At 38.0% G+C, this 10,940-nt stretch overlaps 1 long non-coding RNA gene across 1 annotated transcript; it reads right to left on the minus strand.

Annotated features, from left to right (window-relative positions):
* Nucleotides 1-211: 211 nt before the first annotated feature.
* On the minus strand, nucleotides 212-10,297 carry LOC115344158. Its single transcript, XR_003924454.2, has 3 exons — nucleotides 9,809-10,297; nucleotides 5,356-5,536; nucleotides 212-596 (listed from the first exon to the last, which is right to left on the minus strand). It is a non-coding gene; the product is annotated as an uncharacterized LOC115344158 (long non-coding RNA).
* Between the last annotated feature and the right edge of the window lie 643 nt (nucleotides 10,298-10,940).

Genomic DNA, 10,940 nt, shown 5'->3' on the forward strand with positions numbered 1-10,940 from the left:
CAGTCAGACAAACAGCAAAACAGCAATATCGGTCTCTGTCTTTTCTCAGTGAACTGCTGAATGCTGTGCCCTAAGTAGACTTCTGTCTATAAGCATTACCTTCCTATGCTCTAGAAACATTTGGTTTTAAAATCTTGCGCAACTTTTTTCGTGTACAAGTTATACGTATTTTTGTGAGCACATGTCAGTATTTTTTGAGAAAGATTTCTAGCTCTTCTTCCAAATGAGCTGACGAGTCTATTCTTGTGATAAAAGCAAGTTCAGTAAAGCTAAATATGGATCCCAATTGCCACGGCTTGCTTTCTGAAGAAGGTTGTTGGCAATGTCATGCTGGCTGCACTACTTCTCAGTACTTTGTGAATATTTGTAGAATGCGGATTGTGTATAAAATTATCACTTCTTGAAAAACTGTCATGGAAGACTTTGCTGGCATTTTTAGGTCATCTCATGCACTTCAGTATTTTAAATTTGCAGCACCTTCTTTCCTTTTGTCAGTTATTGTGATGCTTCATGTACCTTGTAGCTTGATTATTTTTCAAAGTTCTTCAAAATTTCTGCAGTGTTAGGACATCAAAGCTTGTCAGGCTGAAATAAACCTGAAACAACTGCTTGTGATTATGCTTTTGACAGAGCATTTAAATATGAGCTGCAAGCTATCAATTTAGAAATCTTTGCAGTCTGCTTTTGACCACAACAACAAAAAAAAATATCCTGCATTTTTTATTCTCCAACCTCCCTCCTCTAATTTTTTGTTTAACTTATCCCATCTAATTGGAAAAGAGATTGACTATGTTTGTGTCGTTCTAAAGTTGGTTATTTGCTACTTGTTTTATTTTCAAGTCTGGTTAATACACATTGCAGCTTGTACACTGGGCTTCCTTTCTTATCAAAATTGGAATATTGGTCAAGGCTATCTTGAAACAATCAACTAAAGAAATTGCTTCCATTTCATATATGGGTACCTAAAAGCAAAACTTGAACCATGACCTGTATACATAAAATTAAATATTTTCTTTAAATTTCTTGCTTCAAATAATTCTAACAAATAGCATACTAAAATTATTCTGTATATTTCTTTAGTGTCTAGAAGCTTGATGATAAATGATTGAAGTCCACTAATGTTTGACCCTTTTACAAAATCACAATTCCTGAAGTTCTTGCACTAGAGACCTTAGAATAGAAAACTATGGAAGGGACAAAATTTCCTTTGAAAATATTGATTTGTGAAAACATATTTCAGCATTGATTTTGATGACATTTCAAAGATTTTTCAAACTTTTGAAATTTTTACAGATTTATTTCATTTTGAAACTTCTTTTATAAGCATAAATATTCTTTTTTATTGTTCTTATTTAAAAGTCAGAGTTTGGAACAGTTGTTTTTTTCCACAGAATACATTCTTTATATTAATCTGAGATTTATTCAATAGTATATTGTCGTGGTTTAACCCCAGCCAGCAACTAAGCACCACGCAGCCGCTCACTCACTCCCCCCCCACACCCAGTGGGATGGGGGAGAAAATCGGGAAAAAGAAGCAAAACCCGTGGGTTGAGATAAGAACAGTTTAATAGAACAGAAAAGAAGAAACTAATAATGATAATGATAACACTAATAAAATGACAACAGCAATAATAAAAGGATTGGAATGTACAAATGATGCGCAGTGCAATTGCTCACCACCCGCCGATCGACACCCAGCTAGTCCCCGAGCGGCGATTCCCCGCCCCCACTTCCCAGTTCCTATATGAGATGTGACGTCACATGGTATGGAACACCCCGTTGGCCAGTTTGGGTCAGCTGCCCTGGCTGTGTCCTGTGCCAACTTCTTGTGCCCCTCCAGCTTTCTCGCTGGCTGGGGATGAGAAGCTGAAAAATCCTTGACTTAGTCTAAACACTACTTAGCAGCAACTGAAAACATCAGTGTTATCAACATTCTTCACATACTGAACTCAAAACATAGCACTGTACCAGCTACTAGGAAGACAGTTAACTCTATCCCAGCTGAAACTAGGACATATATATTAAAGACAAAAACTTCCAATGTTTTTCTTTTCAAAAATACTTTTTTTTTCAGAATTACAGTGTTCTCCAGAGGAAAAAATAATATCCTAAGTACATTTACTTTAGTGCATTTTGCCTTCAAAAGTTGGGTTTGCTTTGTTTTTCTGGTTTCAGAACATAAACTGCTCCCTTAGCCCTTTCATTTCTTTCTTTCTGATCCCTAGTAAAACTTAACTTTCAGTTGTAGTGAAGTGTGTCTATATCTCCACTTTTTCTACGCATTTTTTTCCATTCTAGTTTAGACATTCTTATTTCATTTAGAAAGATATCTCTGTGAATGTGTGGGTTTTGTTCCATTATATGCTCCAGTTGAATGTATTAATTTTTCTTCTGACAAATAATCTTAATCCTGCTTTTTGCATCTATCACTATTTTAGAAAAATAATCACACTTGTGAAACAGACTTTTATGTATTACATGCACACTATTCCTGAATATTTAATAGTGCACTTGTATCCATAATACTACTTTCATTGTTGTGTATCTACTTTAATATTTGTTATACTTTTGTGTGCATATTTTCTATTTCTTCTAGAGGTAAGTCTTGGTTTAACTTAACAAAAAAATAAATATCGTTGTCTAAAGCTTAAAGATCTCAAATATTTTATAACTCATCTGTCTCTACCTCTTTTCTTAATTATACTTTTGTAGATGCCTTGGCCTCAAGACTCTCTTGTATATCACTGTATTGGGTTTGCATGGCAAGGTTTTGGTAGTGGGATGGGCTACAGGGGTGGCTTCTGTGAGAAGCTGCTAGAAGCTTCCCCTATGTCCGACGGAGCCAATGCCAGCTGGCTCCAAGAAGGGCCCACCGCTGGCCAAGGCTGAGCCCATCAGCAACAGTGGTAGTGCCTCTGGGATAACAGATTCAAGAAGGGGGAAAAAAGTTGCTGCGTAACAGCAGACTGCAGCTGGAGAGAGGAGTGAGAACATGTGAGATGAGAGAAACAATGCTGCAGACCCCCAGGTCAGTGAAGAAGGAGAAGGAGGAGGTGCTCCAGGTGCCAGAGCAGAGATTCCCCTGCAGCCCGTGGGGAAGACCATGGTGAGGCAGGCTGTCCCCCTGCAGTCCATGAAGGTCCACAGTGGAGCAGATATCCACCTGCAGCCAGTGGAGGACCCCATGCCAGAGCAGGTGGGTGCCCGAAGGAGTCTGTTACCCGGTGGGAAGCCTGCACTGGAGCAGGCTCCTGGCAGGATCTGTGGCCCTGTGGAAAGGGCAGCCCACACTGGAGCAGGTTTTCTGGCAGGACTTGTGACCCCGTGGGGGACCCATGCTGGAGCAGTTTGTGAAGAACTGCAGCCGGTGGGAAGGACTCACGTTGGAGCAGTTCATGGAGGACTGTCTCCTGTGGGAGGGACCCCACGCTGGAGCAGGGGATGAGTGAGGAGTCCTCCTCCTGAGGAGGAAGGAGCAGCAGAGACAACATGTGATGAACTGACCGCAACCCCAATTCCCCATCCCCCTGCGCCGCTGTGGGGTGTAGGTAGAGAATTCAGGAGTGAAGCTGTGCCCAGGAAGAAGAGAAGGGTGGTGGGATCGTGTTTTAAGATTCAGGTTTTTTTTTTTTTTCTCATTGCCCTATTCTGATTTGATTGGTAATAAATGAAACTCATTTCCCCAAGTCGAGTCTGTTTTGCCTGTGACAGTAGCTGCTGAGTGATCTCCTTGTCCTTATCTAGACCCACGAGCCCTTTGTTATCTTTTCTTTCCCCTGTCCAGTTGAGGAGGGGAGTGATAGAGAAGCTTTGGTGGACACCTGGCATCCAGCCAGGGTCAACCCACCACAATCAGTCAATAATCTCTAAATAATGGTGGGGGGGAGGAGGGGATAACTCAGACAACAATCATTTATCTCAAAGAATACCACCTGAGACTGTAGCAATAATGCATTTCACATAAAATACATTTAAATCCACATAAACAGAGATATAAGATAGTTCTATTCCAAAGAACAATATTCTCCTGTTGTATGTGTTAACACAGCTCCCATGGGCATCCTTATGACAGAATTTGCTTCTGAACACAATTAATCTAACTTAATAGTGGCTTTGTGTATAATTAATTACATTATCAATGTGTCTCCTTAATGTTGGTTTGGATTCACAAGTTTTTATACTAGCTAAAGAAAGAGGAATATAAAAACCTGTGTATTCTTATCTTGGATTTTAAAACATCCAGCAGGTTTGGATTCATGGGGAGAACACACAAGCAGGGAAGACTGCAGTTAAATGTAATTGGGAAACATATTTTAATTTCTTCCAAAAAAAAATTTTACAAATGTTGTTTCTTTTTTCTACTTGTATTGGCTATCTTATTTACTGTGATCTTTAACAAAAAGTTTTTTCACGTGAAGAAAAGCTTTGAGAAAAATGTTAGGATAAATGTTGTGGTAAAAGTATCACTTTGGTTTGTGGTTTTCTGTTTGTTCATTTTGTTTTTATAGTGCAGACAATATATATTATGGTTTCATGTATACCTTACTCAGTCCTCTACCTTAGCTGCTGTATCTGCAAGCTGTGCATCCTCTTTCTTACTCTAAATTTATACTTTTAGCTTTTGAATAGAGAAGCCTTGTCTCTAAGTGGAATGAATGCGTTTGTGAAAGTGCTGGAATTAAACAGTCTCATGCTCTTCAGTTGTCATCTATGCTGTCTTAAAAGTTATAAACCTAAATTATATTTTTGACTACAGTTTCATGTACCTTGAATACAATAACTTTCTGTGAACTATGACATAAACTGAGAGAGCATTCACACTGATGGGTTAGAGCACAACACCGATGTTCAGGGACCACCATTAAAAATGCTTTGTAGTTACATAGAATTCATATCAGGAATTATAGGAATCTGCTATTCAGCTAGTCACCCCTGCCTCCCTTTAAGGTCTGCAGTGAGAAAAAGACAATTAATCACAACTTAAACAGAAGCCTAAAATATATCAGACTATAAAGGGAACTATAGGCTGAAATGTAACTAGCTGCAGATGTTTGACCTTCAGTGAGATGAATTTCTACTCAAGCTATCCTCAACATTACACCAATTTTATCTTAAGACAGGTTTTGAGCATGGTCTAACCATCCAATTAATTAAACAATTGTTTATGTAGTACAAAAGATCTCAGACTATAGTACCTAGACTGTCACAAAGGTGAATGTCTATCTACGCCCCCAAAAGCAGGAGAAGGTTGTACACCTGAAAACAGCTGAACACAACCACCCATGCACATCACTACTTTCACCTGCTTTTTGTATTTACCCCTCTGGAATTGCCACTGCTGTCTTTTTCTTATACCTCTTAGGGCTTCTGCTCTGGCTGCTCACTTCACATAGAGGTATTCCGGCTCAGACACCTCTGTGATTTCTCCTTTCTTTGCAGGCTGATCCTCAAAGGACTAGGTGCAGAGAGGGAGCTACAGCACAACCCCATTGCCTCTGCTGGTAGAGCCCAAGCAAGCTTTTTTCAGGACGTGCTGCTGTAACGAGAAAAGGATCTTTGCGTCATATGAACATATAGACAGAAAAAGTAAAACAAAGCAGCAAACCCAAGAGAGTTTTGCTAGGATACTGATTCAACAGTGTTTGACTGTTCCACTGCATTTTGTCAGTAATTAAGATATGGAGAGGTGCACTGACCGCCTAAGGTCACCCAGGTGTAATATGAGGACTAGATTACAGATCTCCTGAGTCATCACTCAGTCATTTGTTTAATAAACCATGATGCCTCTCTGAAGTAAAATAATTAAAGACTGTGGCATGTGCTTTTAAAAAAAAAAAAAAATCTAAGCCAAATTATCTTTTTTTTTTCGATTTAATTTCATTTATTACCAGGATTCACATTAATAACAGAATTATCCCTTCTGAAATCTTTTCCTTAAAATCTTCAGTAATTTCAACACAAAGAGAAATTGAAAGAAAATCCACTACTCTGCACTGAGGAATTTACAGACTAAGTGAGGAATAAAACATGTATTTCAAGTTAAGATGTTTACTGTTACACCCTGTAATTTCTAACAGGCTTTTAAAGATAAATATCCATTTTAAAATATAACCACCATCCCCATCTGTATCTTATAAGGATATATAACACTAAAACCTAGTTCTATAAGTATATAGCAATAAAATGTTGAAAAATCTTTGAAGTGCATTGAAATTAAAACTAGTACATTGGTCACCCTAAGATATCAGATTGTTCTTATGGGTAAAACTTGTGACTTTGATACCTGCAACACTTTGTCATGTAACTGTGTAAATATGTATATTCATATGCACAATTTCATATACATGTAAAATATCCTGATGATATTTTTTTCCAAAACTGGAGGATACCCATTATTTTAATATTTGATTACATACTTAGAAGGGAAAAGCCATGCTAAATTTTTTTAAATGATAAAACTCTCTTCTCAGTGTACCAGATTTAATTGGGACATCATTTATGCTATTAGTATACTCTGTGTTATACTATATAGTATATATGCTGTATGCATGTGATCATTCATTAGTATTTTTAACAAGTATTCTGTCAAATTTTAGAAAGAAATGCATTTGTAGACAGAAGATTTCTAATTTATCATCATTTTCATTTCAGTTATTTAGTGAAGTAGTGGTAGAAATGAAACAAGTGTACATGATGTGCAAAACTGATTAATCTATCTGTATGTTGTTGTTCTTTCGTCAAAGAAAGGATTACAATGAAAAGTGAAAAGGAATTGTCTCACTTTATCTAGAAGAACACTTGTGTTGTGGTTTAACCCAGCAGGCAGCCAAACACCACACAACCGTTCGTTCACTCTCCCCCAGTGGGATGGGGGAGAGGATTGGAAAAAAGGTAAAACTTGTGGGTTGAGAAAAAGACAGCTTAACAGCACAGAAAAGGAAGAGAAAAAAATAGTAATGATAAAAGAACATACAAAACAAGTGATGCACAATGCAATTGCTCACCACCCGCTAACCAGTGTCCAGCCAGTCTTTAAGCAGTGGGCCGCCACCCCTCAGGCCAACTCCCTCCAGTTTTATTGTTCAGCATGACGTCATATGGTATGGAATATCTCTTTGGCCCATCTGGTCAGCTGTCCTTGCTGTGTCCCCTCCCAACTTCTTGTGCACCCCCAGCCTCCTTGCTGGCAGGGCAGTATGAGAAGCTGAAAATTCCTTGACTTGGTGTAAGCACTGCTCAGCAACAACTAAAACATCAGTGTGTTATCAACATCATTCTCATGCTAAATCCAAAACACAGCACTGTACTAGCTATGAGGAAGAAAATTAACTCTATCCTAGATAAAACCAGGACAACTTTACAAGCAGCCTTAGGTAATTGCAAAAGATTTAATATTAAAGCAAAAAAAACCATATGTTGAGCACATTAGATCTCTCTTTAAAAATACAGAAGATTAAATTCATAATATTTTTCCCTGTTATTTGTTAAAGGGCCTACATTTTTCTCTTGTTGTCCAAAAGCCTGTAGGATAGAATCCAGTAGCAGCATGCATTACTATCTGTCAGATTTTCTCTTGTAAAATTATTCAAATTTTCTAATGTGATAGAAAACATCTCATATATATCAAACAGAAGTAAGAGAGTGTCTATAGACAGAAAAGGAAGAAAAATTTAAGGCTGAAATCTAAGCTATGTCCTTTGTGCAAGAAGACTTGGACTATTCTGCTCCTATCTAGACTAACATTAGAGAGGACAACAGCAATATTTCCTATGGTGTCCAGGTAATAGTGTGTCACAGTCTTATACTGTGGCACACAGCGACCATTGCTGTTGTGCTGCTGTCACACAGCTGTAGTCTCCCACCTGCCTCGTGACTTTTTTGCCAAATGAGGCCAAGGTTCATATTTGTCCTTGATTTTAAGCCTTCCTGTACTTTTGTTCTTTCTCCTTAACACTTCCCACTTGCCCACTTTGTGATAGGATGATGACTATGTCATCTTAGATTGTTCTTTCTTTTTTTCCTTTTTTTTCTTTTTTTTAAATCTTAGTGGGAAAGTACAGTCCTCAGGAGAACCTTCCTATCAATCAGACATGTATTAACATCTTCTTTTCATATCCCTCATCCCTCCAGAACAGTTTTTTTTCACCCTCCCTATTTTAAGAGTAATGTGAGCTAAGAGCAACACAGTTGAAGAGACAAGCCTTTCTTTTCTGGACTGTTGTGTAGAAGAGAGCTTCAGCTGTCATATTAGGAATTTGAGAGTCATGCACATTTCATAATAGACCTAGTTATATGTGTCTATATATTTAGATATATATATATAATTACCTCCATATAGATAAATATTTATTCACAAACACATAAAGTTTATGTACATATATGAAGTTAGAATTACAATGAAGGACAAAAATTGTGTGTTCTGTATTTAGAAAATGGATTATTAATATATCATTGCCTACTGTCATGTAATTGTTGGGGAAATTGGGTTGTTTTCCTGTATTTTTTTTTTAAATGAAAATAAAACCTTTTCTTCCTCCCCAAGCTGTACAACCACAAGGAATATTTACACTTCAGTTATACTCCTAAGGGATAAATAGCAGTTAGGTGGCTCTTGCTGAATTTCAATGCAAGTTAGGCACATCTGTGCCTTTACAAATTTTTCTCCTATAGAAACTAGCTTTTTAGCTACAGCACATGCTTTCCTTTAGTAGCATTAGGGAGCACCATTATAATTAGAAACTTGCAGTGAAATTTTAATGAGAAACATGAGACAATATATCATAATCTAATAAAATGATACCTATTAGAATGTTAGAGCTCAACTCATCAGTAGTATACTTATGAATACTTATCTTCATTTTTATGGATTTTTTGTAATTTAATGGATGGATGTAATCACTGAGAAGATGGAAAGAAATACCTGATTGCAGACTGACCCTGGAGCAAATTGTGATATAATTCATGTTTCAGGCAGGACAGGACTAGTTTACAGAGGGAGAGTAAGACTTTTTTGTTTCAGTAGTTACAGCTGTATAGTGAAAAAGTACAGCAATTCATGCAATCCTTGTTATTTTATGATAACAACAACAGTAAAAATAGACAGAGTATGTCCTTTCTTGGCAGGCATTTGGACAGAATGACCTGATCAGTATTCTCCACCTTCACATTTTTGTGTCTGATAGCAATAATGGACACCTAGTAGCTGAAATTTTCAGCACTGATTTGGAAATATATTACATATATATTAATCAAAGGATTTTTCTTTTTGAAGTGTAGATCAGAGACAATAGAATGATAAATAATACAAGAACAAGGTTGTTTTGAAGGAAGTTTCAGAAAAGGGTTCCATCAGCACAACAGGATATGCTTTCAGATCTGTCTGAAATATATTTTCATGGAGTTCCTGGAGATAGAACTTTCTATAGCAGTCACTTATTTGTATGATTGCTATCAAGAGTCATTTGTTAGAATTCATAAGGCTCAGTCAATTGCAGGTAGCTGCCATGAGGTTTTTTTATGCATTAATAATCTTCTGTACTGCAAAATATCCAAGGAATGTGATTTTAGTAGCCTACAGTGAAGGAAAGAATGATATAGCAGTATAGCAGCTGTCCCGATCTAATATCGGGGAGGGTTCTTAAACGATCCCAAGAGCGAGATTAAGACACAAACGAGGTCAGATGCCGTACAACCTTACAAGTTTTATTTCCTATAACAACTGATAATAGCGACAGGACAGAGGGAAGAAGAAAGAAAAAAGAGGCAGACCTAAGCAAGAGAACGGAAGAGATGCAGCAAGACTAGTTACCACCACCATGAAGCCAGCAACGTCCCGTTGACTCAGTCTCGGTGCAGGTGATGGATGGTCCAAGTTCCAGGTTCCAGCAGACAGGTGATGCCAAAGTCCCAGTTCCAAGCGCTGCAGTCCCTTTTCAGTCCTTTCAGTTCCCTTTTCATTCATTTTCAGTCCCCTTTTGTGAGAGGAGTACGCAGTTCTTTTATTGTCCCGGTCCCCGTGATTTCTCCAAAGAGTCCACCCATTTCCACGGAGCTCATTATCATATGTGCTGCCCCGTGTTCCTCCATGGGCGCATGCCCAGGTGTTCACAGTGGTTTCTTCACCTTGCTCGTGGGCAAGCACAGCTTGGAGGCACTGCTAGCTTCAGGCAGATATGGTGGTTTCTTCAGGGACATTTTGTCTCCTTCAGTGCGTACTCCCCCACAGCAACAGGATATTGAGGCTAGCAAATGGTAACTGTGCAGCAGCAATGTCGAGACAAACATAGTCCAACACAGTCTCTTACAGCAGCCAAGAACCAAAAATGTAAAAACATTCGTTTTGAACATTATTATTTTTTCTTTTAATATATCCTTTTCTCCTATTGCCTATTTCTTTTTCTATTTCCCCTTTTCTGCCCCTGCTCCTTATCTCTTTTCCCTTTCTTCTTTTCCCTTTTTTAATTATTCTTCCTCTTTCTTCTTGACACTCTCATTACATTTATTTTTATAAAGTCTCTTTGGAAGGGAGAGAACACTATTAGCAGTCCTGAGATTTTCATACTTATGAATTTCCAATAATGAATGTCTTTTATATCATGATTTTACATTAAAGAAAATAAGCTGGAGCATGAAAGCATGGTTTAGGCCAAATGCTAATTTCCCTTTTAAAGCTGCTGCTTCAGTCTCAGCTGCATTAGGGGAATGGACACAATTTTCTTCTGCCTGCAGCCAGCACTACCTCAGGTTCCTGTCTGCTCCTGTGTTCTGTAACCCTCCCTCCCGCTCTTTCTCTGCGTCACTTAGGTCAGGCAATTTGAAAATATACGTACGGTGTTAGAGTGCAGCATAATTATTTATTGGCTAACACATACACAGTAGGTAACTTGGACTAAGAAGCTACTAGGCTAAGGATTAATAAGCTTACCAGCCCTGACGGAAGA

The sequence above is a fragment of the Aquila chrysaetos genome, chromosome 7 (genome assembly GCF_900496995.4).
Source record: "Aquila chrysaetos chrysaetos chromosome 7, bAquChr1.4, whole genome shotgun sequence".
Taxonomy (NCBI): Eukaryota; Metazoa; Chordata; class Aves; order Accipitriformes; family Accipitridae; genus Aquila; species Aquila chrysaetos.